The sequence below is a fragment of the Bombus affinis genome, unplaced genomic scaffold (genome assembly GCF_024516045.1).
Source record: "Bombus affinis isolate iyBomAffi1 unplaced genomic scaffold, iyBomAffi1.2 ctg00000068.1, whole genome shotgun sequence".
NCBI classification, from domain to species: Eukaryota; Metazoa; Arthropoda; class Insecta; order Hymenoptera; family Apidae; genus Bombus; species Bombus affinis.
In genome coordinates, this window is record NW_026108822.1 from 1,639,500 (window position 1) to 1,666,816 (window position 27,317).

General features: G+C 35.3%; 1 protein-coding gene and 1 long non-coding RNA gene across 6 annotated transcripts in view; one reads left to right on the plus strand and one right to left on the minus strand.

The window, feature by feature from the left end:
• LOC126926971 (uncharacterized) overlaps positions 1–27,317 on the minus strand; it is a 234,636-nt gene that overhangs the window by 162,481 nt on the left and 44,838 nt on the right. The window lies entirely within an intron of this gene.
• LOC126927000 (uncharacterized) lies at positions 6,018–6,864 on the plus strand. Of its 3 annotated transcripts, XR_007715064.1 has the most exons (4): positions 6,048–6,062; positions 6,191–6,240; positions 6,544–6,675; positions 6,758–6,864. It is a non-coding gene; the product is annotated as an uncharacterized LOC126927000 (long non-coding RNA). The 3 variants fall into 3 exon arrangements; XR_007715063.1 differs by lacking the exon at positions 6,191–6,240 and having other exon boundaries at positions 6,018–6,062; XR_007715062.1 differs by lacking the exon at positions 6,048–6,062 and having other exon boundaries at positions 6,128–6,240.

A 27,317-nucleotide genomic window follows, 5' to 3' on the forward strand; every position in this document is an offset into this window, starting at 1 on the left:
GTTGTTAATCGCGAGCATTAAATAATAATGTAATTTGAAAATAAATTAAATTCGATATATTTATACCGAATATATTAAAGACGTTTTAACATCGACATATTCAACATTTACTACTATTTTCCAGGCACAATATCTTCTTGTCGTTACGTATTTGAAACCTCCATATATCTGAACTTATTTTAGCGGACACAGCAGTATGTAATAGTTACATTAATGAATAAAAAAAAAAAAAAAAAAACAACAACAAATCGCGAGTATCTTCGTTAACTTACAAGATACGTATTATTAAATATCCAAAGAACAATTCTAAACAATTTTGCAGAAATAACATTCCAAACAAATATAATACTTATTAATTGATATATTAAATTCGTCGGATGCAATTTTTTAATCGCACATGAAACAAACGTATATTTCTCATTTCGTTGAATTGTTTTCTACATTTAAATTATTCCTGGATAGATGAGAATTATACGAAACTCTCGAAATAAGGAAATAAGCAAAATAAAAAGAAAAAAAGAAGAAAAAAGAGAAGAAACTGGTAGATTTCACTTATCGTTAAACTTATATTCTTAAACCAAGTTAAACTTAGTTCGCCATCTTCGTGATATCACGCAATTCAACAAACTGTCAGATGCAAATACAACGTTAACATAGAATTGTAACGATAAAAGTTATATTCGAAGTTATGGTAATCTCATCTGCTATGACTCATCATTGTGCAACTGTAACTTATACCATTAACAAATCTGTATTTTCAGCCACGTTTCTAACTATAATCGTACATTCCATGTACATAAGTAATGTCCACATTGAGGAACGTATAACGCTTAGTTAATAAATTCGAAACCACATCGTTCGCGTGTAGTCCACGCGAACTATATTTGAATTGTGTTAAAATGGCAATTTGTAAATTTTATACGTCATATCGAAGGGATTAAGGATATTGAAGGAGAATACATAAATATTCGAGTCGCGTACATAAGTCTTAATATTATAATAATAAATAATAAGTCATAAATAAGTCATAAATAAATCATAAATTTTCATAATCTTAGTACGTTATTGATCTACGATATAGTAAAAGTTCTATACAATAAGTAATAAGCTTTATACAATAGCTCGTGGTTGATAACTCCGCGTTAAATACAATTTATGGCAACAAAATTTTATCCTATTCTAACAGTTCGTGGAAATAAAAATCGACGGACTTATGTAACTTCCAGTTGGCGAACAAATTAACGCAAGTTTCCAACGAATGAAACGCGAATAATGGGCCAAGGAATTTCCGACGATATGAAGAATTAGGTAACGTTGTCGGAGAAGAGTGCGCGAATGTAATACAATACCTTGGAAAAGTAAAACGTTTCTTTTAATAATGTAAATGGGCTGAAAAATATTGCGGCAGAAGCGAGCAATTACTGATTCTACGTGAAAAACCGAGTGGAAAATGTGGAATAAAATTTGTAAAAATTTCAGTACACCGGTTAAATCCTCAATTTCGATCCTCGGATGAAAAAAAAATTAATTGTAATAAATCATACCAGGTGTTTTTCCTATCTTTCTTATTTTTCACGTAGAATCACACTCTGTGTTTCTATTCGATCTATTGGCCAAAATCTATAAAATACACGTGGCGATCAACGTATCGATGCATTCTGTCAATTAAAAAAAGAAGATATAGCTTAACGTAGAATAATCTTTTTTATTGCGATAGTGATGGAAATTTCATTATCGAGATTAATCGTGAGCTTGTTGAAAGTCTGATCGGCGCTATAACGAAAGAGTAGTTAGGCGAGCGGAATCACGGCGTGGAATGGAAAAGCGTGAGAAAGTAGTCTCATAATGTAATTAATGATCGAGGAATCGAAATTCTGTCGTATTTTACAGCGAGGATAAGAACTACTCAAGCGACAATCGAATGTCACTTAAGCGCTCTGGAGATGGAATCAATTAGTACTTGAGTGGCGTTAATTCTTGCGCGAAGATCAATTCTCGCAAACTATTCGAAAAATAAGGATTAAAAGGTTTTTACATAGGGAAGCGTAGGATTGAAGCTTAGGATTTAATTTTGACGCGAATAAATGAAAGTTTAAGAATCGAGATTTAATTGAAATAAAAGTAGGATCGTTAAATTAAAAAACGTGAAGAATTCTCAATTCTTGTCGCATATGAAGTATAGACACAAGTCTTTCAAATAATAAAATATTTAACCAACGTTAAATATTGAACTATAACGTGAAAGTAATATAAATGTAAATGAATATCGAACATTCTGAATTATAACACCAATTAATCGCATGCTAATTAATATTTATGAATCATAAGCGAAACACGATGGAAAATCGAAATTCGATATATATATTTCGAACCGTAAAAATAAGATCAGTAGAATGAACATGAGTTGGTGTACACTAGTTTTTTATTAAATGAAAAATAATAGATACGAATAGTAATAATAATAGGATATTTCTTAATTAACTTTTTCATTAATAGATATTATGTTTACATATATACAAATAAATATAATTTTCTACAAATAATATATATGTTATCAATTTAGGATATGAGTATAAAATTTCTCACCATGTCACAAATTTTCCCGAACGTTATTTTTCGCATTTGAACTTGCAGTTGGATACTACGACTATATTTCTTATATCTGTTTACAAGTTTAATAAAACTATTTTACGCTATGGCTTCGCTTGTTACTTACGGCTTCTTCAAACCAAGCGATTAAGAGATGGAATAAAGCTGAAATTACGTGATATAATATGCGCGTATACTTCGTGTGCCTGACATTGCGAGCATCACACTACTTACAAAGGAGATTTTACCTTGTATAAATCATACTTTTATTTTGGCAGCATAATAAATTTTATCCGATTACTTGAAAGCTGTTTGTATTCCGAGTTATTAAGCATCGTTATAACAACGAATGGTATTGATAATTCTCTAATTTATTTAAATTTCCAAATTAACATAAAGTGTTACGTAATCATTTTATAAATGTCTTAAAACGTTATGAAAATTATTTTATATCAAATCTTCCCTTAGAGAACGTGGGCAGATGAATATTAAACTTTGATGGAACGCATCTAACGATTAAATATTACATATCTATGAAATTCATCTAAATGATTAAATATCAGATATCTATGGTATTCATCAAACGATTGAATATCAAATAATATAAAATAAATATAAAATAACAGTTAGCAACATTTCGATATTATGGATTAATTGAATTAACTTTTAAATCGAAACACAAACGTGTTAACTACAACCTGCGGATTAAAGCGATTACAACTTTTTCCTTTTTTTTACTTTTTTTTTTTTTTTGATAGGAAAACTTCAACCAATACTTTTGTGTAAGCCTGTGAGGTAAGCCTCGACTTCTAAACTAACTTCGTAAGCTATAGAACTAAAAGAGCATAATCGTAATGTGATACGAATAGTCGGAAGAAATTTAACATTTATTTAAAAATTATATATGTGTATTTAAAAACCACAATATTACAAAGTCTTTAACTATATTTTTATGAATCTGTATAATTTGTTAGAATTTTAAAAGGATACATATATATATGCAAGCTCCCTAGATTTCATGTAGGATAGGGATTCTTTTTGTTTCGCGGGTAGCACGACAGGCTGTGTTTCACGGACAGACCGATCTTCCCTTGTTTTACGGACGACCATTTTAAGAAGCACGTTTTTCCCGAACGGACGGACAGAGAGTTACATCAGAGACAAACAAGGTTACGGAATAGTTATTTAAGATTTTAAAGACTGAAGAAGAAAGATCGGTAGCTCAGGACGTTGAAAATCGATTCTCAATTTTCAGGTAAACATTGTACTAAAGACTTGTTATTTCCCGTTTATATAATTATTGTTATTTATTGTTATAAACGCATATTAATTGTCGTTTATTTTTGTATTTTATTATTTACTTTATAATAAAAACTCGATTTTCAGACTACAGAATCGATCCCTGAATTATCACCAAATTACGATCTTACAAATCGATTTTCACTACGCCATGCCGTTAGAAGTGAAGCTACGTATCGCCATGAACGAGAACGCAAGGGGGAGAAAATAGAATGCATAAGAATCCATAAGAAAACCAGAAGATGAAGTATGTGATGTCTTTCCTCCAGAATATCAAGCAAGAGATCATCGTCCGCGATTATTCAGTTTATCGATAGTGAAGAAAGCCGCAAACAGCTTAACCAAGGTAAGCCATTACAGAAACATTGCACTCACGATGGATGACGCAACGGCAGCGTCATACATCGGTACAAGTTTAAACTTCGTGTTTCGAGATATTTACTTAGAAGAATCGGAGATCATCCCCACAAGGAAAATAAAGACCGAAGTCGAAAAGCCCAATCTTCAAACAGAAACATTATTAGAGATCTTCCAGAAACAAAACATGCATGAGAGAGAAGGCACAGACTTTGTCATAAAACAATTTGATGGAAGGCAAAAAGCCACAGATTGGAGTATGAAATATTCATATTTCACATACGGATCCCTTCCATACTCTAATATGAGTATGAAACCGAATACGAAAAATACGAAATCCAAACTGATGAAAAAAGGATCAAGAATTTGAAGAAATATTTGGGAAAAACAGCATCAGAATGGTACCAAGCAAATCTGCTGAAGGATGAAGAATACAACTGGGAAAATTGGAAGGTGGCAGTTCAAAAAGCTTCTGGCAATAAAGGTTGGTCTGCAGTACGATACGCTTATAACTTTAAATACATTTCAGGTTCATTCACTGAATATGCCATAAAAAAGGAATGATTAATATTGGAAGTAAGGAGGAAGACTTCTGAAGAGACAGGGATAAATCTAATTGTTATTGGATTACCCATACACATTCAAGATAAAATGGATAAAGAAACAGTACAATCAACAAATGAGTTAATCGGATTCTTGGGGCAATATCAGACGAAGGGAAAAAAAACACAAGGGAGTAACGCAAGATTGGACAGAAAGCCAGAGCCACTGCCCAAGAAACAACCTTGTGTGATTTATGAAGCACTGAATTTCCCAGGTCGATTTCACCCAATAACAACTCACCAAAGAAATACATGCACATACTCATCGATCATTTTTCAAGGGTTGTTTTTATGTCCACATCGAAAACACAACACACAGAAGATATCATAAAACTTATAGACTCGACAGGAGAAACTGATTCCATAAAAATTATCCTTGCAGACCGATACCCAGTAATGACATCCAAAGAAATTCAAGAGTATAGGAGGAAAAGGAACATTAAATTAATTTTCACCTCGACAGACTGCCCATCCTCCAATGGACTGAACAAAAGGGTAAATCAAACATTAGTAAACAGGATCAGATGTAATTCAGACAAAAATAAGAGAAACTGGACAGAAATCACAGAAGAAAGCGTAGAAGAAAACAATAACACCAGACACAGTGTAACGGGGTTTGTCCCAAATCATTTACTGAATGGAAAAATGATTGAAATCGTCCCTAAGGAAATAATGGAGAATAAGATAAACCTAAAAAGAGACAGAGAAGAAGCATTCAAAAACTCAACAAGAAATTTCGAAATCAACAAACAAAAATACGATAAAAAAAGAAGAGAACACGAATTTAAAATCGGTGATATGGTCTTCACCCATAACGGAAAAAAAATGAATAGAAATAAGCTGGAAGAAATGAGGAAAGGACCTTTCATAATTCTAAGAAGGATTTCAAACTCCATATATGAAGTGGATAACGGTAATCGGGGATCTGAAGGGAATCTGTTTCACTCCCCATTCGAGGGGCGGTGTAAACTCCCTAGAGTTCCTGTAGGATAGGGATTCTTTTTGTTTTACGGGTTGCACGAGAGGCTGTGTTTCACGGACAGACCTTCTTTTATTTTATGGACGACCATTTTAAGAAGCAAATTTTTCGCGAACGGACGGACAGAGAGTTACATTAGAGACAGACAAGGTTACAGAATAGTTATTTAAAATTTTAAAGACTGAAGAAGGAAGATCGGTAGCTCAGGACGTTGAAAATCGATTCTCGATTTTCAGGTAAACATTGTACTAAAGACTTTTTATTTCCCGTTTATATAAGTATTATTTATTGTTATAGACGCATATTAATTGTTGTTTATTTTTGTATTTTATTATTTACTCCATAATAAAAACTCGATTTTCAGACTACAGAATAGATCCCTGAATTATCCCCGGATTACTATCTTACATATATGTACATATTTGTATATATATATATATATAGAGAGAGAGAGAGAGAGAGAATGTTACAAGGAAGTAATCTAAAACTCCGTAAATTTGTAGTACATGTTTAATGAGAGAAGTATAAAATATCTGATAAGCGTAGATCCAATAATTAATCCTATTTACTTGATATACCGTACTTTTTATTTAACATTTAAATCGAACGTTTAAATCGAACCCTCGATAGAATAGATAGAATAAACGTGTCCAATAAAATAATCTCCTCCATCATCTGATTTGAATCCAACGAATTTTTTTTTATGAATACACATAGAGAGAAATCTACCTATTGTGGACACACGTACAAATCAATAAATAATGCATGTCGTGGAATATCGGCTACAGAAGGAATAAATAGAGAATTATGTATTATCCACAGATGGCAGTTATACAGTGACTACGAAAGGTATTTAAATAATATGAATATAAATACATGATACACGTATTAAACTTGGTATTATTTAATGGTACTTTCATACGATTATAAGGATTTGATTTGAAATATAAAAGCTGATAGGAAAACGGTTCATTGGAAAATATGGACACGCGCAAATATTTTCTCGTGCCCGCAGTATATTAAAACAGAAAGTCAAATATTTGTTATGAATGGCGAAGGATATTTTTCTCTTCTTCTTGACCCAGCAATTGGATTTCATCAATATTATATAACGTTGATTAAAATTTACTTTTCTCTCGAGTGAGTACTATAAGATCACAAAATGACATAGATCTTTTCTTTGCAACTTGCTGAATATAAAACTGCGTCCTTTTACAGGCAACCATGTATATTCCAAGCGTGATGAAGGGATTAGATCATCGTATCGTAAATTATGCTTACTTCCAACCCCAAAGGCAGACTTTCTATGTGCTTGTCTCTTTGCTTCGAGGGCCAGCGAACTCTTCACTCTATATGACAGAAACAGCCTAGAATCCAGGGGGAAATTTGAAAGTCAATCAAGGAAGGAACTGCAAGATGGACAGAGCAAGGTCTCGTAGAAATGTATGTGAGATTCGTTTCTCGCAAATTACGAGATACGGAAACGTTTAAAGTCATCTACAGGCGGAAATCTGTTCAAGACAGTCGCGGTAATATTTCGACGTTATATTTCATACGTTAAGCCAGCTATTATTTAAATATGTTCTTTGAAATTAAGTAAAATCAAAGTAGCTGAAAAAGTACAGCTGATAAAATTACGTTCAAAACGTGAATGAACAATAATTTTTACTTTCGTTACGCTGTTGTTATCTATTATCCATTATTTCTTATGGCAAGAAATGGGAACGTGCTTAATTTACGATAAAAACGAGAAACAATACGTAAAATATTTTTCACGATAAATTATTTTCATATTGTTTGAAATAATTTTACGCTTCCGCGATATAAGTGGCGAATGTAATTGAACAAGAATCATTTTTGATAAATGTAACAGATATATACCGTATATATATGCAAAATATATTGTAACGTGTTAATTCATAAAGTTACGTAAAATTATTGGAAATCTATGTACGTAGGTATGTTTAAATATTTCATTCATGTTTTTATTCCATTGAATTGCAAGTTATATAAAATCATTTCATTAATAGTATAGTTCAATGATATAAGAATTGCGAATTAAGAATATTGTTTATTAGTGATATAAATAATTAAATTAGTAATAATGTATACTTAACACGTTCTTGTATTTTGTTATTAAGGTAGAGTTAAATGGTTAAAGAATTAAAATTATTTTGCTCTTCTTTCAAAATTATTTCAATCTCAATCTCATGTTTTAGAAGGGAAAACTATAATTTTTGTTCTTAAAACATATCATCCCCTAATAGTCTGCGTTCGAATCATGATTATTCTAAAAACCACTATGATTGTGTTATTGAAACAACGTCATCAACTAGTTTCTTAAACTATGTAGATGCTATTGAAACAAACTACGTACATGCATAGTAAGTTTATATGAATATTAAACATAAGAAACTTCGTTTGACTTGATTTGGCTGAAATCAGCTTGTCGAAGTGCATCATAGAAATAAGTCACGTCGATCAAAGTTGTAGCGCAATATCTATTAGACTGTCATTAAAGTCATCGTTGATACATTAATAGATGGTATCATACAGTTAAACGACATGTCATAATATTCTTTCATCTAAACCATAGTAGCAACAGACTGTTTCCTACAGACTAGAGGTATTTCATGGGACGATCATATAAATTCTTAAATACAATAATGTATAATACACATACGTACATACATGAACCAAGTCTGTAAGCATAATCTATAGACTATAATAAATACGTGAAACATTTTGAATTCTGTATTAGATTTGAAGAAATCTCGAATAAATCAAAAGATATTAAATACTACAAAACTGTGAGCATTATTAAGGATTAGGATGTGATATTTTGAAAGATATAAATATAATTTATGAATAGTTTCAAAGATGAAGGTGAAAGAAATCTGTAACAAGAATTAGTCCCTTAAGGAAACGTTAATTACTTTGTTACTGTAGAAACACTTGTGGATTCTTCGTTATAAAACTAACAATTATCTTTCATCTAAAGGATATGTTATAATACAAAGATCCTTAAAATTATTCGATGGAATATCCTATTGATATTAATGCTGATTACCTACTTTTTAACCTATCATTTACAAAGAACAGTTTATTTATCGAAGCTATAAACTTTTTTGCCCGCTTCAGAGCTTTCATCGACGATTTATGACGTACATGGTGCAATAATGCCTAATGCGATTCTCTTTAATATCCCATATTGCATACATTCTCGTACCGATTACACAAATTGTTTGAATTCAAGAAACATGAGATCACTATACCGGTATAAATTTGTTATTTACTTGATCTGAAATATCCTTTCAAGTTTGAAGTGAAATTGAAATTCTTTCAAATAATCTTTGACTTAATATATTCCCTATTGATATTGATTCGATATTGATTCCCTAAATTTAACTGATTTTACATGTATATCTATTTTACGATTTAAGCATTACATGTTAGTTTAAGTATCATTTACATACCAGCTACTTGAAATCCATTTAATTTCATGTAACAACTAATTACAGAACAAGGTTTAACTTTTACGCTAACTAAGCTCAAAATGTCCATGAAGCATGATTTGTTTCTGGAAAGTCATTTAACTATTTTAACTAACGAAATGTATAACGAAAACTATCGATTTTCAGAACTTTATAATATAATGGAACCGTTTTACATATTTGCGGACAAACAACACAACACAGTTTTCGTCTATGAATACGAAATAAAAAATTTAAATAAAAATTATATTAATCCTTTCGGTACGAGTTGTTTTTTAACATCGATAGTACGTATAAAGCAGTAAAGCATGTGCGTGACCTGAATACATTTCCGGTCTTTTTATAACGATTGTGAACAAATAATGTAAAACTATAACTTCAAAACTATAACGTATGTTTCCAGATAAAGAAAATAATCACAGACTTCGCTGGATGCATAAGCATTCATAGACAACATCAATGGAATTTTTTCTGATGAATATGTACTTATCCTGTAGGAAAGTATGAGATGACTCGTTTGTTTGTAAGAAATGTTCAAGAGCAGTTATGAAATCATTTACGGATTTCACTACGTTTTACATATTCGAAACTTTCCATCTTTGCATTTCTTTTCTGTCTCCCCTTTCTCGTGAATACTTAAATACATGATTTTTTCAAAACTTCACAAAAATAATCGTAAGAATCTATTCTATTTTTTCTCGTATATTTCTTTGTTTGGAAAAAGGAATAATTTATGACTTGTAATTTGTAAAATTACGCTAATAATATCAGTTTACTCGTACAAGATGGCCACCATACACATATTTGTCACATTAGAAAATATAGACCTAACCAAAGAGGAATATTACACATTACAAGTTAACGTACATATATATGTAGTATCTATTTACAAGTATCGCAGATTACCTCTTGAAAAGTAAGAAAACATAAAGACTAAAGTAAAGTTGTAAATCTAAACTACAGTTCAAGTTATACAAGGCATGCAAAGCTTCTCTTGAAACGTTAGGTGCGTACTTCGATATACAATATAAAGAAACATAGCCCGCGAGAAAAGCTATATAGTACATACCATACAGATCCCTCGCCATAACTTTGTCAATATGCGCAACGAAATCGGTAATTTTCGCGCCACCACTCAAACACCGTTTCTCTCGCTTTGGATAATTGAATCAAATTCAGATCGTCCATGTTTACCCCCTCACATAACTGACATCGGCCGTCCGTGGATCCAACGGAAGGATTTTGAACGTTGGAGAATGCGTAACGGTGATTGGCTATTGAGCTCGGGGGTCGATCGTATAAAGGGACGCCGGGTCGCAACGAGCCTCACAGTACCGCTTCGACTGTGAACGCGATAGGAATTGGATCGTCTATTTTACAAAGGTCCTTTATCTTTTGCAACAATTACATTCGAATGTCTTTTCAAGCGCTAACGACATAATCGACGTTTGGTAAGCGATTAGTAACTGCGAATTCGTAAAATTCGTGGATAATTCTCGAGCTGTTTCGTGCGTACGCGATATTAAGTGGCACGCAAACAGGTGCACCTATTCGCGTAGCGCAAGAAATGTATCACGGAGGTCGTTGCAGGTAATATCCATCGACAGACGGGACAATTCGGGTGCACGATCTACGCCTATGATTGTGCAGTAGGGCATACTCTTCTCGACCACTTGTCTGGCGCCAACCACCACTATTGTCTCGCGAAGGCCAAGCTGTAAATCTTCGTTGCTTATACCGTTTTCTTGGTGAGTGTTAATTTTTTACTTATTCGATGGTATAATAATACCGTTATTACGAGGTAAAAGTTTTTGGATGTGTGATTTCTTGATTGAAGAGACGCTATCATTATTAAAAGTTTGAATATCCCGCCACTAGCGAGGGAAACATAATACAGAATGATTCTTTCATTTGCTTACATTCGATTTGTTAATTTTACTCTTATTCTCCTTTTTAATTCGTAATTTAATTGTGAGGACATATGCTATGGAGCAATTTTTGTTACTTTTAGCATCGTTGCTTTATTTGTTAAGACTGTTGAGCAATACGATCGTTTACTTTATTTACTGCCTTGTTTGCTATTATTTTACTTTTAAAGACAGGTATTTTGGAAATATAAACTTCTACATATTGGTATAATATTGATATACTTGAGATAAGCTCGTTTATGCTGTTGCTGTTTAGGATCGTTTATTCATTAAGGTCATTGTAATCATATGACAACGAGAACTAGTGTAAAATATATAAAATGTATAGTTCTATTTTAATAATCAATTTTTAGTGTCTTTAGCGAAACGAATTGATTCGTATTAAAAATGTCGTTTAGTGAATAGGAAAATAGGACACTGAAGGTTTAACTAATTTAAAAGGATTTAGTTATTGAAGATAGTACTTGCTGAGCAAATGGATCGCTAAGTTGTCATAATGCTACAAATGATACACGCTTGTTAAATGAAAATCCATCGACTTTTCATTTTTCCATTTGTTTAAGAAATATGTTATCCTATTAGTTTATTCCATTAATTTTTATAATGATATATGCAAACAAAAGTGTATAAATAATAATATGCAAATAATTTTTTAACTTAAATGTCACTTATTTAATGTTTTATAGAATGATATAAGTATACTACTGATAAAATTAATTAATCGAGAACGGAATTAATGCTGTTTATTGTAATCAGAAAGAAAATGGATTAAGGAGCGAGAAGATTTCGAACGTAGCGAAATTATTTGTTGATTGAATATCTTCTCCTACCTGACAAGCAATGCGGGTTATTACAAGTAGTTTTTACTTAATTTCCAATTAGTTATCGTATCTATAAGGTGTTGTCAAAGTTTTGGTACATAAATTTAGCTTGCATCGTATTGTACCGATTTATTTATATATCCTTTTTTATATGATTTATGTTATTGAGCTAGGATTATATTAAATTATTAATAAAATGAAAGAAAAATGGAAATTAAAATTAAATAAAATAGAATTGCATTAAATAAGAAATAGAAATAAAGTCGAACTAAAGCAAATTCAATTAAATTATTTCTTTTTACTTGCCTATGGGATTCTGGGATTATTAAAGTTCCTATTACGTACTCGTATTCCCGCTAATTCTTAAAATGAATTGACTATGAAATGAATGAGACTATTTCTCCGATTATATTAAATAGGCAATATCAATTACGTGTAATTGAATACATTATTCGAACGTTTTCTACAGAACTCTTGTTATTAATACATTATGGAAAATTTGAAACCAATTCGATATATATATAGAGGTTGCAAGGCATTTATTGCAAACATATGCTTAACGAAAAATTAGTATACAATATTAGTAGTAGTCTCAAACATACAAATAATCGCAGTAAATGTCCTGCGACTCTTACATACATTGTCATACTCGTTTGAAATTGTAATAATACGTTAATCTTGTCACAGTATCGATAGGATATCAAGATATTCTTAATAATATGTCCACAAGGAGTTTGCAGGGATATTCAAATATTTTCGCGAACCACTGTAATTCAGCACAAGAGCAGAAAATTCCAGATTTTTTAGTTCTCGATCAGAGTGAATGTTTATACAAGTAACATTCGCTATCTGTGTCCATATTTACCGAACATTTCTATTAAACCTGCGCCAAGCTCGTAGAATGCCTCAGGTCGTATATGAGATGTCAGTTTTATCAAACGAAACGGGACCAGCTAATGTTTAATCTCGTAAACTGAAGTTGCCAGCAGAAAAGTACGGCTCTATATAGTAATTGGTGAAGACCGTGAAACGCGAAAGATGAGAAAGAAACAAAAGGCGGGGGATACGACGAATCATGGCAATCCATTTTATTTTCCAGCCATCGATTAACGGCCAACGTTTAATTTCATTTCTTTCGCAAAACTCAATTAGAATCGTCGCGACAATCGCTAGAAACCGCAGGCAAATCTGCCAACGTATCGATCGTAGCGGACGCCAATCCCTCTGCGTTAAATGAAATAACGAAATTCAAGATGTAAATTTCACGAAACTTTTCCTCTCGCATTTGTTCGCCAGTCGATGCTTCAAATACTACAGAATATAGCTATTTGCTTTTTGCTGGAAAGCTGAGCGCTATTTCGCTTATACGTGAAACAGCGAGAATTAGGTATTTCAAAGACACTGTCTATGGAAATCGCTGAAAATTCCAGCCATTTAATTTCACACTGACCTACTCCTGTTTTTTAAATACTTTAGAAGAGGGCGCTACTCGTTACCATTTTATATAGCCATGAAGCGTTTAATCCTCGAAGGAGGATAATCTTAACAAGATACATCTCGGAGAGATGAATAGATATCGGAGATGAATAAAAGTTTTTCGATTCTTCATATTTGATTTTTTAAGTAAAACTTTCCGTTGATCCTGGCTTGAATCTTCTACTTTTTCGTGCACCCAAATGCTTATTATTAGATGAGAGCGATAGGAAGGTTTTTCCTGTTTCGCAACATTAAAGACAGCAGGAAACGAGCTAATAAAATTGAAGTCACTTAGCCCTTAATATATTTAATATGAGTAATTTTTTAAATATAGCCATCTATTAGCGTGCGTTTGAACTTTGCGTTTTTCTTTTTCGCGCACCTGAACGTTTTTTATTAGACTGAGTGGGACACGTACCTAGGAAGCTTTCCGTGCTTCGCAACTTCAAAGTAAACAAAGGACATTTGACAAAGTCAACAAGCGACGAGTTAAAAAAATTGAAGTTAAGATAGACAGAAAGATAATACGTATGTAGTACCTCTGTGGAAGATAATATAAAATGGAAACGTATTTGACGCAACAGAAATATCTTTCTGCAAATATAGGAGACGAGGAATCAATTTAGCAAAATAATTAAATAAAGTTATTGACTCGCGAATTACACGCATGTAATACCAGATAAAATAACTTTAATAATCTTTGTTTCTTATATTCTCGTGAATAATAATTCTTTAATCGATAGTTCCATGGATATTTAGAATAATATCTACAAATTATTTAGAAATGCATAAAAATCCACGGTTTGTTTAATCGTATAGATACATACATAGATAGGTTGAAGGTTTATTTTGAAAATTCATTAGAAACCTAAGAAGTGAATTTACGAACTGCACAGGCGGATAAGTTTGAACGCGAGGAAGAGTGTGGTTCTTGAGTTCGATGATTTTTCCAAGTAACAGTCTTAATTCACGTGCGAATGTTAAATTGGAAATCTTTTAAGCTTTACGCAAATTATACACACGGTTTACACAATAAATATTTATAGAGGTGAAAATGATCTTTAAAACAATCCTTCGTATTAAAACCAAATATTTGAGTAATTCTTAAGGCGAAGATCGCGTATACAAACATTGAATATATTACATAGAGGAAACGTTGCAGAGTAACGTAAAATAATGTTCGTGATACAATTAAAGGCCGCGCTTAAACTAACAGTTCGATCGGGAAAATTCATTACCTTTTAAAAATTCAAATCCAATTAAACAGAATCCAACGAAATTGAATTTCCGCTTAAAAATCTTGTACAAGCCTTTAAAAATCAACGTATGTACCTACTTGTCGCTCTACAAATGCTCGCCGCTATAAATTTCCCTGTCTTAAAAGAAGTAGAAGATACAAACTATATAAACCACATAATTTTTATCGCTTTATATCACGTTGCTATAATACGTTTTATATCACGCGTAATATAGTTTCTCAGCCACAGTGGCGTTACAAGGGCGAGACCATACGTGTCTTAATGGCGTTGTTTCGTTGATATCGAATAATATCGCGCATCGACGATAGGCGACGCGAAAGAAACGCGCCGAGCAAAATCTCAAAGAGACGCTGACAATGCCTTCGTGTAACGTAAGGGATGAAATGAAAAGTCGAGAACAAGTCTTTTTTCCTTTCCTCGTTCTTAGTCAGTTAAGAAGAAAGCGAGAATGGAAGGGACAGCAGCCATGAAGTATGTACGTTTTCACGTCGGTGCCTCTCATTGTCTGCTGCAACGTTACACTGCGTTTCGTTGAAGATACTCTAGTATTGCGAACCTTTATGGTCAAAGCACGTCGAATAGCCATCAAGCGGGTGTATACGACCTATTTGTGACCCAACAACTAAGCTCGATATTAATTCTAGACCCTTGATCCTTGGCCAATGAGTTCACCTGATTATCGTAATTAAGCAGTTATGATTTTAATCGGTTTACGAACGCTTCGATTTTAAAGTAGGATCGGATATCAAGAACAACAGATTTTAAACTGTCGGATTGCATCCGACGGGACTCGTATTTTCTGCTTCGTCGATCCCGTTTTTATCGATGTTTTGATTCGAAGTTTCATGAACATTGCAGATCGTTACGTTGTCGATTATGATAAATCCTGTAAGAATATATTGTATAGATTTGTATTAACATAATGATACATACATAATGATACAAATATTACGCAATACGTGTATCGTACGTATTTCACCTGGATGGTAAAATCAATGGAATTGTGTTTCTACTAGAAATCTTCGTCTCTGACGTATACAGTGGATAGAAAGGCAGGAAATTTGTGAGATAAATTATAATACGTATCCGAACGTAATAAAAACGTCTCGTATAAAAGCAAGTGTTTGTTTATTAGGGCTGTGCTTAATTGCGGAAAAACAGACGCGCGGAATATCTCGTCCGTGGGAATGTACGAACGGTATTGTGTTGCGAAATAACGCATTCGTAGCGTCGTACAAACGTATTGCGTCGTGAAATAACTTGTTCGTGGCCATCGTACGGGCTGTGTATATGCAATGTCGTGAGATATCTGTACCATAATTGCGATGCGGTTAAACGAATATATTCAATGATTTCATCGTCTTTATTGCATAATTAGCTAAAGATGTCGACGGTATTTGTTGATGTATTTTTTATCTTGGCCTAAAGAGAGAAATATTAGAAATTAGGATTTCCAGTAGTTTCTATCCTATGTAATGATGTATCGATAGATGGATTAATTACAGTGGATTAAACAGAAAACGATGATCATTGAACTCGAACTTGATCTTAAAGCAGTCGTGCGATATGACAACTCTCGATTTTAGCGATTCTTCACTCTTGACTCTCCGGTGGCTAACTGACGATCAACGACTGTGATGTCGAAATATTAGGTCGTTCGAAAAGTTTCTTTCGTTTTATAAGGAAATAATGGATGCACAACATTTTTCGTTTTATATTATTTTATCGAATTACGTATGATCCATTTTGTTCTGTCAAAATAGGTTTCATGTTGTATGAAGATGCATCGTTGTAAAAGACGTGTCTGTAAAAGAAAAACACAACCTAATATATTGATGGCCGTTAGGTCTATCGAAGTTTTCTGATCCTTTCGGTTTGTTGGCATTTCCGCTTTATTGTCTATGTTGTCTGTATGTCGGCGATGATTTTCGCGGTGCTATAATTGAAACCAAAGAAGCCTCTGAAAGTGGATCGTTATGCCGAGGCCTAATTGTATCTCTCGCAGGACTAAGGAAACTAAACACTAGAGAGAAGATGTAAAGTTTTGTTTGAAGTGAGATCCACTTCAACGGTATTAATAACTTTAGAATAAGAAGAAGTTTCGGTGAAGTTGAACCGAAAAATTTGATTTCAACGCAAATCAAACGCTGGTTGGCCGTGTCAAACACGTATCGCCGTATCCACTGTTTTGGTCCGGTTATTTCATGCGTGATGACTGACACATATGCAAAATTGAAAGTCCTTTACAACGTACGTACACAAGTGTCCCGTGTGCTTCTTATCTCTCCTTACGCATAAAACGCTATGTGTATATTTCGAAATATGAGAAACGGTTGATTTGCTGTACAAAGTGCAACGTCACATAATACAAAATGAAATTTATTTTCTTACAACTGAAACGGAGACTCGGTTTATTATCTGTGATTTTTATCGAAAGGTATAACCATACCAGATATAACGTTACAGAATAAAATACGTCGCGAAATACCATTACAGCGTGCTTGGTTTTATTTTCTAATCTTTTTATCCTAACTTTGTCATTTCGCTCGTGCGTGTGCCTTGTAACGTAACGGTAGTAATACAGTTTTTACGTTCACTCGTAGCTTGCAACGTAGTATACTTTATGTTCAGACTGCTGGCCATAAACTCGATTTACAATAATTATCCTCCCTCTTGCCTTGTATTCTCGCTTAATCATACACACACACGCAAAACCTTATTTTTATTATTCTTTTATTTTATTCTTTTTTTGTTATTTTAGCCTCAGTTGCGATATGTAAAAGATTCTTGTAATTACGCTCCATCTAAGTGTTAGCCTTATACCTCTAACGTTATAAATAAATTCTTAATATCGAATCGACATCGCAGAAAAGGTAAAATATGGAACACTCAGATCGGTTAATAGAACAGAAATGTAATTGTTCGCAATCATCGAGATCCGAGCATCAAATTGTTTGACTACTTGATGATCTTATTTGCGTAAATATACAAAGAAAGACAGACGTCTGTCTCAGTGTGGTTCCGATCGTTCGGGATCTAAATTCAGACCTAAAACTGTAGGTTCATTCTTCGCCATGAGTTTCATAAGACAGTCGCTAACGAGCTCGCTAACCGAAAGGTCTGCGACTGCGACCAAATGCTCTGGAACCGTACGACTTTTAAAACGATAAGGATCGACTACGACGAAGACTGAAAATGCGAAATATATATGTCGGCTAGATGATAGGATTGGGGGTGGAGGTGTTCGATGAATCTTCGTTGATATTGGCCATCGATGCGGTGTAACAATGGTAGAGTTTATTGGCACAAGTGAGTGGTATTACAGCGTTGGTAATTAATCACAATGTTAGATACTCGCGGCGTTATGACAATGGCCTCGGGTCCGGTAACGAATCCGCGGTCAACGGGATGTCGAACGTGTATACTTCGTGGAAGTCTAAGTTATATTCAGGTCGCCACAGAACAAGCACTACGTACCGGAGAATTACTTGTATCGTCGTTAAAATCGTACGATAGAGTGTCTCTCCATCACGGTGACGCTGTCGAGGAAAACTACGATGGGTGTGTCTAAGGGCACCAGATCATCGGATTCGCGGAGAAAAGTCTTCATTCGGAAAGTGAGGGAAATTGGAGTTACTTAGTTGGAGGAAATAGGGGAAGGGTGCTAGCCGCCCTTAAGAGAAAGTCGCCATCGGGCCGCGTCGTTCGTGAGAAAAATAGACTTCTCCAATTTTCCCGTAGTTGGAACAAAGGTTGTTTGTCGGTTTGAAGGACTTTCGTTAAATAGATCTTAAGATTTATAGCGGGTCCTCGGGCTAGCCGAACATGTACTGTGGAGACGCATCAACATCTGGTAATCGTCTTACTCGAAGCATAGTCTGCGTGTGGCGAGCCACGGGACAGAAACCATTGAAACGTTTACCATCGTTACCATCGTTTACCATCGTATAGAGTTACTTCCTGCCTTGGTTAAACAAAACGTTCATCCCCTTGACCGCGACTACGTTCGGCGACTGGTTGTCGCCTCGAGCCCGAGCTCATTATCATAAATCTCGAATAAGTACAGTCGGATCGAATGACAACGGCTTTCTTAATACGGCTATGGTGAAATCTAAATTACGGTACTAGGTGTCTTCCCAAAGTTCCGAGGGGAAGGCTCCGGTGCTCTTTCATCTCCGACATATATATAATGCGTTCGTCTAATAACGCACGCACATTCGTACGGTAAATACGTGAGGTTATTTGGTGCAGGATGTGTAGATGTTTAATAGTATATTTATTAACAATTCTCGTTTTCGACTCTTTACGTACAACTCTCGATTCAACAAATGTTTTCTTGATCCGATTCGTTTCTTTTTGTCGCCCTTTAATATCCCCACTACGCACGCGGTTGGTAGGCGTCCGCGACCATTGTTACCTGACGTTTGAAAACTAAAATTCCTTTCTTTTTTCACCTCTGAATATCCCCACTACGCACGCGGTTGGTGGGCGTGCGTGACCGTTGTCACGTAACAACGGTCGCGGACGCCTACCAACCGCGTGCGCAGTGGGGATATTGCGAGACGACAAAAAGAAAGGAATTTTATTTTTCGAACGTCATTTTCGTCCGTGACCGTTTACACGTGGCAATGGTAGCGGACGCCTACCAACCGCGTGCGCAGTAGAGATATTGAGAGACGACAAAAAGAAAGGAATTTTAGTTTTCAAACTTCATTTTCGTCCACGACCATTGTTACACGACAACGGTCACGGACGCCCACCAACCGTGTGCGTAGTGGGGATATTGAGAGACGACAAAAAGAAAGGAATTTAATTTTTCCAACGTCATTTTCGTCCGTGACCGTTTACACGTGGCAATGGTGGCGGACGCCTACCAACCGCGTGCGCAGTAGAGATATTGAGAGACGACAAAAAGAAAGGAATTTTATTTTTCGAACGTCATTTTCGTCCGTGACCGTTTACACGTGGCAATGGTAGCGGACGCCTACCAACCGCGTGCGCAGTAGAGACATTGAGAGACGACAAAAAGAAACGAATTTTATTTTTCGAACGTCATTTTCGTCCGAGACCGTTTACACGTGGCAATGGTAGCGGACGCCTACCAACCGCGTGCGCAGTAGAGACATTGAGAGACGACAAAAGGAAACGAATTTTCGTCTTCGAACGTCATTTTCGTCACGCCTTTTTTCAAATATTCGTTGGAGGGATTGTAGGGATATCGATGACTGGTTAGGCCTATTGGCACTTACGCTTCGATGTTATACTTGTATCGACGAAACCGTTGGAAAGTTTTGTTATCGCAGCTACATACGTAAGTGTGTAACACAGATTAACCATCGTACCTGATTAACACTAACTCTTGACGGAATGAATAAGGGCAAATGCACAATTTTAAATCAAATTTTCTATGTCGTTTCGCCGGGCTTGGTAAGATTAGCGTTGAACAAGGACAAAAGGCGCCTTTATCCGTCTAACAGGGCATTCTCTTCCCATTCTCATATCGCATCCATTTACACGGTAACGTACGACCCTCGTACTCTGTATCTCTATATCTTTATGGTTATTCCGGACAATGCCAACAATAGAAAGAAAGATTGGTTGCTGACGGCTCGTAACGTATAGCTGGAAAAGTTAGAGTTGCAGAGAACAACTTGTTAGAGTAGCGGCAATATGGAAGTTGTACTCGCACAGGTAAACTTGGCCATGTAGAAGTCTGGGCTGGGTTAGATCGTGTTCTAAACTCGAGTTACAGAGCTAAAATAACGTATCCGGACGTGTAGATGATTCGAGTTAAAGCAAGCTTTATTTTCACTTATAGGAGGCAGCGAAACGAAAGGAATCAAAGAAAATTGTTGCAGCCTCGTGCAGGTTTTTGAAGTCATAGGGGCTCGATCGTAAAACAAAATTCGTCGAACGAGCGGGTATTCTATTTACCTGATAAAGTTAAATATTATCGCCCGCGCTACAAAAGAAAAAATCTATTATCCATTTGTTCCTATCTCCACCATTTACATACACCGTTTTTGCAACGGTAAAATTCCTTTGCAAATCATTTTTTAACGAAAACTACGAACAATGTTTTCCGCGTTACTCTGACGCGCTTTTAATTCGCCGTGCTTCATGCGGCTTTTGTCGCAGCCGCTAGCATTGAAATACGTGTCGCGGAAAGGTCGTAGTTGAAGCTGCGCAATAGTAAAGGAAAAAAGGCGCGATATCGGTTCATGTTGTAGGCGATTCGGCGTAAACGCGTGGGAGAGATACCCTGCAACGATTGCCGCGCTTTATTAACTAGCGTAGAGAAGTTGAAAGCGAGAGAAAATTTCAGTGACATCGATGAACACCCGGCGGTATGGAATACGGGTCACGCTTATCCCGGGCATCGATTGGAATTACTCGCACGAGATACGACCACGGATAAACGTTTCGAGGAACTTTTCCGTTGTTCCCAGCGTCGTCTCCTCCGATTTGCGAAATCTTTCGTACTTTTTCCGTCGATGTAACGAGCGTAGTTTCGGTCCAATTGGAACAAGGGTCAAAGAAAGGAAGCTTTTTGACTCTCGATGGCTCGCTAAATCGCGACCTAGCAAACAACGAATCAGCTTACGCGGAAATGCTGCATTTATGCATAAGAAGCGCGCAAGCCAATTTCTTCGAAGATAACTACGTTCAATTAGCATAGAATTAATATCGTAAGGTCGGAATTTTTTTCCTTTTTATATAAAATGAAAACTGGTATTTTTAACGAGACTTTTTACTCGAGCAGAAAGAACGAGATTGGTTGTTGGTTGAAGTAGCAATAACGATGTGACGAATATCATCATTCGTTCGTTTCACTATTAATTTGGTGACGTTTTAACGACCAGGTATACCGGTTTCATGTTCTGTGCGAAACAATCAGATTGTGACGCGTATACGTGTGGGAAATGTTTAAAGATTCGGAAGATAAAAGAAGCGAGTAATAGAATTTAAGGATGCATAGAATTCACAGAATATGCAACGATATATAGGACATTCAAAGTATAATCTTCGTTAGGATATTTAAAAAGTACGACAAATATCTGTCCGGGTTTTAACACTTTAGTGTGACCGTAAAAATATAAATATTCGTATATCCACAATGTAAATATAAAAATTTCAAATAATATTTCTAAGTGATGTGGAATAATCGACGAGGAAGTAACAGTCGAAGACTGTTTGATGTACCCTCCTTGCGTGTCAGTATTGTTTCATAAAAATGAATTTAAAGGAAACTATTTGGAAATTGAGGTGGAAGATACCCTAAACTACGATAAAAAATACACACGTACACACTATTTATACATACGTACTGAGAGTGTTCCAAGGATGAAATGTTAAACAGCTTTGAATATTAAAACTATTTTAAAAATTAGAGGAAAATTAAGCCAGCTTACTGCTATTACTATTAGGACCGAGTATTAAGAACCAGATGTTACTAATCAGATGAATAATGAATGAACGAACAACGCAACGACAAGAACAAATTCTTTTTTTCGAATAAAGTCATCACACACACGCGCGCTTGTACGTTCACCTGAAGTATATAATAATTTATTATATTAATTAATAAGCCTATATACTCTACAATGATATAATTAGTTAATCGTTGAGCGTGGTATCGCAGGAAATGCGTGGACGAAACGTGCAAGTGCATGTTTATGCTCGAACGAGAAACTAAGTTTATCGAATAATTGAAAATATTCCGCGAACCTATTCCATAGAATTAAATAAAACGTGGCTTTAAACGTTATAAAATTCCTTCTTCTTCTCGTCTATTCGATTTAAACCCGACTTTTTCGCGCCTTCTTCTCGAACGACAGTAAATTAGAGTTGGAAATATTTAACGTCTCAAATAAATAAATAAATAAAAACTAATCGAAATTCTGGATTGCATGATTGTGGGAATAATTTTCCCAAGTATTGAAAATTCAGGCAACATAAAGAGCTTAATACGTAAAGGTCGAAAGAATGATCGAAAAGTAAAATAGAATTACCTGTCTGTATTATTTATTCCCGAAACTAATGAACTAAATAGAAAGAGAATGAAGGTGAATTTCCTTTTGAAATTTTATCTCGCATGGGCAAATTACTCTATACTTTGTAGTACGTATACAGGAAATTCAATTTTCATTTAAATGCAGTGCACGTAACCTCTGGTCTATCGAAAGGAGAAACCTACCTGAAGAGTTCAATTCTGCCATGTGATATTTAGACTCATTCTTCTTTCATACATTTTTTCTATATTTCCATTTTAACCTCGTTTCTCCTTTCCCCGCTACCGATAATTTCGCGTTTCTGTCTCCTCCAATGTTCCATCTGTCCACGGGTGTGTACGGGTGTACGGGTGTCTCCTAGAATTTGAATTTCAATGCGCCGACAATGAGTTACCTACCTGCGGCTACTTCATCGTCCTATTCGAGAGAGTTTACGCAATAGGTAAATTTCGTTTGTTTCGATAAGTCGGTTAAATTAGAAGCGATGCATAATAAAATACGGGTAAAATGTTTCGGGCGAGAAAGACTCCGTGGAACAGCGATTAACCTTTCGCGATTGCATGTAGATTCGATGACGAACTCGAAGATTCTTTATATCGAATAACCTTTGAAGCCACCATCTATGTTTATTTGTTAAGATTCAGATTCAAGTGATCGACCATTTCTGATTTCAAAGAGATGGGGCTTGGCTTTCTTATTTAGAAGTTTTACATTCGATCTTATGTACGAAGGGAACGTGAATCTTTATATTACTGCAGGGAAAGCTTGAAAGTTGGGGAAAAGGTAATTTCGTATTCTACATTCACCTTTGTTCAATTCATTTCTATGTAAATCATTCCGCGACACAGATAATCGCAATAGAAAAGGACTGAAACTTCGATAAAAACGTCCCGACAATCCGATAAAAATTGTCTATGCAAAGATATTTAATGTTTTCCACGCCTTTCCTCGATCTAATGTTTGTTATCTAATTTTATATTCGTGCATTTATTCTTCAGACTCGACGAAAAGATTCGCGGACATATATACACGTGGTTTCACGAAATTCTCGGGAAACCGTCCAATTTTCCAATCGTCAGAAAGATTCAGTCATTGATATGAAAATTGGTTTTGTTCCGCTTTCGAAATTTTTCAATTCGTCGTACTCGGGTTTTTGAATCCGATTGGTCTGCCCCCAACAACCTTACGACGAATCGCTCGCTAGGAGACGCCTCCATAGATGTCGGTAGAATTCGTCCAAGTCAAAAATATCCGTGGATCGTCTACCCGCTGCGGAGCAAAACAGATTTCAAGAAAATTCTCTCCGCCCATTATCCAGCAGTGTTTCGTCTTAATGAACAGTTCAAAAGACTATTAATCAGAGGATACGCCGCACGAAATCCTTTTTACGATCCGTCTCACAGTTTGCTAACCGTCGCCAGTAACAAACTCCAATCTGTTCCACAATCAACTCTAATTTCAAGGCAATCGGTCGATCGCACGGCTGGCGGACGTAAATCTCCACGCTAATTTCATTTTGGCATTCCAAATCGTATCTCGAAATGGAAATCACGTCCGAATACCCGGAAGATATAGTTCGCGGACCATCTTCGCGGGAAACATCGACTTTCTTTATTAATTCGTAATTGAGACTGATTTGTGTGGTTCGCGTGCTGTAATTCTCCGTATGTGCGTATAGCGCACGCGTGTGTGCGAGATACGTGACGGGGGAAAAAATGTGTGGGCGAATGGGAAAGACAGGGGTGGAAAAGAAATGTAGACGCCCAGTGGTTGCAAACAGTATCCGTACGTCGGTGTATTTACTGCTTCATCTACGTTGGCGGATAAGGTGAGGCAGCTTCAAATTGATACATCACGAATTTTATTAAGTTTTCTTCTTTCTAAAATTTGTTCAAAATCGTCGACGATAGTCGTCTATTCTGTGGCACGTACGTGCCGGTGGCTGTGAAATTGCAGCAAGTCGTATACGATGGAGGACGAGAGGAAGTTTAAAAAAAAAAAAAAGGATAAAAGAAACGCGACAGTTTTAGAAAAAAAGAAAAGTTGTAATTGATAAGAAGAATTGGATTGCGAACAAGCTTGATACGGATGACTGTCTTCAACGTTGTTGGTGATGAAAGTCGCAATTAGTGCAGTTATCGTACACAGTTTTGTGAATTTTAAACTTCCCTTCGATCGCCGCTGTATCTCGTTTTTAGACGCGTTTCGACGTTCGACGTTCGGCGTTCGAGCGCGTTAAAAAGTATTTTTCCGACACGCAATAAAACGTTTCGTAAAATATACGATCTTCTAAAGTGAGATTTACGCGTCGTACAATTTTACGAGCAGTTTGTTCAAAAATGTGCCTCTTAAATGCTTAAATCACTTGCACTATTTTAAGAATTAATCGTATATTCTAGCTGCCGACTTACGATAATAAAAGATAATGGATTTTGTTGAAAAGACAAGTGAGAAACGAACAGATTTATTCTTTTTATATCGCATATATGTATTGTAATTTTGCACCATTGCATTGTTACATTCTCATCTGCTTCGATAACGAAATTTTCTGTTCCGTACGCTTTAAAGGCTCCAAGATATTTCGTGGTTCGATGGAACGTAGAATATAGCAGATCCATCGTGTCTTTACATTTTATCTTTTATCACTGACCTCTCACCTGCATATAATGTGGATTATAACGTTATTTCAGCATCCGCCTTTTCAGCGAAAGGTGTAAAACGCGAAACTCCTCTTCGAGATCCATCGATGTTTCCATAAAACATTTTGTATGGGGTATTACCATACACGACACTTTAAGCTTTATAAACAACGTTTTCTCACTCAGTTACAGCATACGAGTTACGCCATTGCCAAATTTTAGGCAGACATTAATAAAATTACAAGATAAAACAGTCGTTTCGTTGCAATTTCATTCTACGTTATAACAGCCACACGTACTCCGTGTTTGACGAGTATACTCGTCACCGTTTACCTTTTGCGACACATTCTAGGCACACGCTTTCAAAGAGATCTGGAAGAGCTGATTAATCGTATCATAAATTCACTTATCACTCGCTTTTTATCGACCAATTATCACAATTTATTAATCACTGACAATTAGTCGGCTAAATGGTAACATGGACCGTTAGCATGGAAACGTAGAAGCATTTCAGCGTTCGCTGCGTACACGGGATTTATCGAGAAAAATACAAGTAGAGTAGAAATGCGTTTATTGAAACAAAACTTTAATTAACGCCCAATTAACGGAACGTTTGCTGGTATTATTCGAGCAAAGAGCGATACGTAGCGAGAAAAATTGGTAAGCTTCCATTATACGAACTCCAATTATATAAACTGTTCTCGTTTCCTGACAACTTTAGATAAATCGTCTTCCGCCATTTTTGTCGAACGCGGTTTAACATCCGCAGCGGTCTCTCTGAATCCCGTAAAAACTGTGAAATGAAAGAAACGCATTTTGATCGTTCGCCTGTGCAACAGAACGAACGTTTCTACGTCGCTTTTGTTATTAAATGGTTTCGTAGAAAGTATTACGTGTTTCGTAGTATAGAGCCTTTTAATACAGTGAAAATACGGTCAGTTGGAAAAATCTGCGTACATCTCTTGGATAGAAAAAATATTTTCTACGTAAAGACGCAGGCAGAGAGGCGTGTGCAGTTGTTTAAGCTGTAAGCTGTTTGATAAATGTATTTTTAATATCTTTCTCGATAAATCCTCGTACATAGAAATACTCCGAAATGCTTTCACGTTTCTCTGCTAACGATTGATATTACATTTAGCCGACTAAAAGATTATGACGCGTCAGAACGCCTAGCGTTGCAGCGCGTGAAGTAGATGCGACAGGAACACGTTTACGCGTATACGGTAATAACTTTTAGTTAAATATCAACGTTTTCCTGACTTATCGCTCGTACGCAGAGACGAGCTCTGTCACGAAGCTGATCCTCGCTTTAAATTCTTACGTACTTCGACGATATGATTATTTAACGGGGTGTCCTGAATTAGAATGTTCTAAAACAGCGTCTTTTTGTGATTTTTTTTAGAAGGGAAAGAAAGAAACGAAGTTATTGAATTTTGAGGTGTGGCTTTATATATATTTAACGAATACAACAAATTTTTTTTAATGTTAACAAAAGAATTATATCAGATTTCTAATCGTTTTCAGTCGGCGTGAAAGATTCACCTCGTAATTCTTGACTGAAACGGAAAAACTAGAAAGGATTAAATTATTATATATTTTTCTTCTCGATGAACTAAAACAGTTTGTCAAAAAGTTGATTTAAATAATTGTTATAGCACCTTGAAGTTTATTCTTTCTTCTTAAAAAACACATTTTTTTATTTTCCGCCTTTTTTTTTTTAGTCCACCGAGAAGAAAAATATATAATAATTTAATCCTTTTTTGGTTCTTCGTTTCAGTGGAGGATCACGCCGATTGAAAAATGCAGCCCATGAAATAGGCTTAGAAATAATTTTACGCTGTTATAATTTTTCTTTTACTTTA